Genomic DNA, 3,628 nt, shown 5'->3' on the forward strand with positions numbered 1-3,628 from the left:
TTTCGTTCAATTCAGATACATAAGCTACAGATTTCATCATGTCAATGATCGTTTACATGTACTCTACTTTGATCTTTTCGAAAATGATGCGGATAGTAAAAGACAAAATAGATCCATTTTAGTGTGTCAACGAATAACAGCAGCTGAGGATTATAAACAATATATATGGATTATAATGTAATTTTTAAAAAAATGTTACATGCATGCGCGCGTATGTTTATACATATGTACATATGTATGTATACATACAGAACGCCTTATTTCAACTTTCATATTATAATATTCCAAAAAGTATAAACAGTTTTAAAAAAATATTTTTAAAAGTGCAATGCGGTACAAGAGCGCATTTGGATCGCGTTTTTTTCTAGATAAAGACGTCAAAAATATATGATGGTCATTTTTGCTTTTTTAAATGGAATTTATGGTTTTTTATACAAAATGATTTCTCTAATCATTATACATATAAATGTATTATGATAGAAATATCAGAAAACCGATAATTTATGAGATATTGTATATAGAAGAAGACCGAGGATAATTGATAGACATGAAGCACGTAGATATATACTTATAGGCTGTGTTCCAAAATTCACTATCAGCGCTGAGAAGTTACAGTTTACGTTACGCATACTATACATTTTCAAAACTGGCAGTGAATTTTGAAACACAGCGATAGTATTACTCAAAATAGCAAACGATAATATTGCATAAAAAATATAGTATTTCGGCAAAAATATTGCGTTTCATTCTGCAAAGTATTTCAATTTAAATAACATATTTTCAGAAATAAAAAGTACTTTTAGTTTTTTATAATCCATAGCAAAATAAATCAGTAACACATTAAGTATTTTATTAATAAAAATCTGCTCATTATATTATAATTTCTATTATTCTTTTAGAATCTTTACTTCATAAGAAGTAACATACAATTTCGTTGACTTCTTGAAATAAATATTTAGTTAAGCAATAATTAAAATATTATTCTAGTAACCTGGGACAAGTTGTGATGGGATATATTATTAAAGCCGTGTTACTGTTCCGCCGTTATACAATAATTTTGACACAACATCAGAGTAAAATCGATTGATATTGTGATTTATGTACGATTTTATCGTTAAAGTTTCGAGCATACCATAATTATGTATATCTATTGTATAATAATTATATATTATACACATATTTTCTGAGAAATAACTGAATCTGAAAATTATTAATAAAATTACGTTATGCATATTTTTCTTTTATTCCGTTTAAATAAATGTACGTTATATTTTAATATTGGGATCTGTACTATATAACGGCTGATTCCAATAACTGTCACGATCTAACCAGAATAAGATTGTTACAAGATGCATCATCTTATATCTTTGAAATACATCAAAGTTGATCATAATGTGTTAAATTATAAAAATAATTTCTGTGTTATTTGCGCGTGACTGTTAAAAAATTTCCTTGTGGTTAATATTTTATTTATTAGTTATGTATAAAAAAAAATCATTAAGAAAGGATTTATAAGCTATCCTCGATCTATTTCATACTGTTACATATTGACCTGGAACGTTAAATATCTCATAAACTATTAATTTTTATAAACGTATCTTAAATAGAATAATGAAAAAAATTAATGTAAAGAAACATAGTTACTTAACAAAATTATCCATTGTGCTTAGGTTTTTTTTTAAAGCAGTTGCGTTTTTTTTTATATCAATAAATTGATTGTTCTGTTTATAAATATTAAATAATTAAAGAACGATTCTCAAAAGATTTACAGAAAAACAGTTTACAATGTATTTAATATTTCATGTCAATATATTGTATGTCAAAATAGTGTACAAGATATTTCGTAAACTATTGGTTTTTTATATCTTTACTTTTATATTCACAATAATTAAAGGAGCGATATAATATCTACAAAATTATTTAATTCCATTTTTTAAAGTGAAAATGATCTTTTATGTCTTACAGGCGCCTAAAAAAGTCTGCCTAGAAAGAAATAATGTAACCAAATTGGTTCCTTTTAAATCTCGTTTTACTTTTATCTAAAATAATCTTTTTTAGGCTTTCACGGATATTATTTTCAAAGATATGTCAAAAGATTCACGGATTATCGTCGTGTTTTCATCCATTGCTAATGCCTTTTTTTTGTCTAAAATATTTCTCCGTATCTTTTGTACTTTTAAAAATTTTTTAAGCGGAAGTTAAAATGAAACATTATATATGTATTATATACAGGAAATAGGTCCCAAATAGGTCGGAATACCTGAATATCTCGGAAAATATAAGTTTTACAGAAAAGTATTTCAGACAAAAGTTGTAGGATTCAAAAAGATCTATTATATTTACTGATCTTATTTTGACCTTGGCTGACATCGCCAAGTTCAGGTCAAGAGCACATCAATTTTTTTTAATGGAACATGCTACTTCTGATTCCAAAATCTAATAACTGACGTCAAGATCTTTTCAAAAACCTATAATAAAGTTATTTTTGATAAAATACTTTCCAAGTTATGAGGCTTGAAAGTTACAGTACCGCCGACATTAACATTACGCAAGATCCGACCGATGGTTAAAATCTCTTGAATGTTGTTCAGGATCATTCAGTCCAGAATAACATTCATTATGATCAAGATTGGAGAGTGTTCCTCTTATTTTCATTTATACATGAAATTGAATTTTTAGTGCAAAAATGAAAATAAGAGAAACAATCTCCAATGATCTCAATCTTATTAAATATTATCCAGGACATGAATAGCATTCACGAGATTTTAGCCGTCGGTCGGATACCTTGGGTAGTGCTAATGCCGGCACTTCCATGCATTATAACTCAAAAAGTACTTAGTAAAAAATATTTTTTTATAGCATTTTAAAAAACTCTCGATACCAGCTATTAGATTCTGCTATCAAAAATAGGATGTTCTATTTAAAAAAATTGATGTAACCTTGATGACGCCACCTAAGGTACCAAATTAATGGTACCTTCTTATGTCTCCCTCCGAACCATACAACTTCTGTTCGAAATATTTTTCCGTATCTATACCATAGTTTTCGAGAAATCTTAATGTATTATTTAAAATGGGGCACCCTGTATATACATACGTATAATTAACAATACAAAAAGATAAATATAGTAGGCTAATGAGCCTACTAAAATATATTTTATTTATTGTTGGTACTTCTTCTTTGTCTTTTAGATATGATTAATTATAGCAATTATGATTTCTTTCTACAGGCACGTCCACCTACAGCTATGCTTTATATCTCGGAAACTAAACAAAATATTAAAAATACCAATGTTACTTCAAATGTTATGGTTCTTTTTCGAAGCTACAGCTATCTATATCAATATATATGATATACTAACAAATTTTCAGAAAATATGGACCTTTAAAATTGCTATCGATATGATAAGTGATTATTGCAAATCCATTCCGTATAGCATTTTATTTCTCATATTGAACTACATATGTCAAACTGTTTACAATAAGGTATAATAAAATTAAAACATTACTAACATTACTGACGTAACCTTTTAACGCAAAATTTTTAATTCTGTTAAAAACTTTTCTATGTATTAACATATTGTATTAAAACAATTTCAGATAAACGAGACAGTAATCACCCTTTACAA

Source organism: Trachymyrmex septentrionalis, unplaced genomic scaffold (assembly GCF_001594115.1).
Source record: "Trachymyrmex septentrionalis isolate Tsep2-gDNA-1 unplaced genomic scaffold, Tsep1.0 scaffold8, whole genome shotgun sequence".
Lineage (NCBI taxonomy): Eukaryota > Metazoa > Arthropoda > Insecta > Hymenoptera > Formicidae > Trachymyrmex > Trachymyrmex septentrionalis.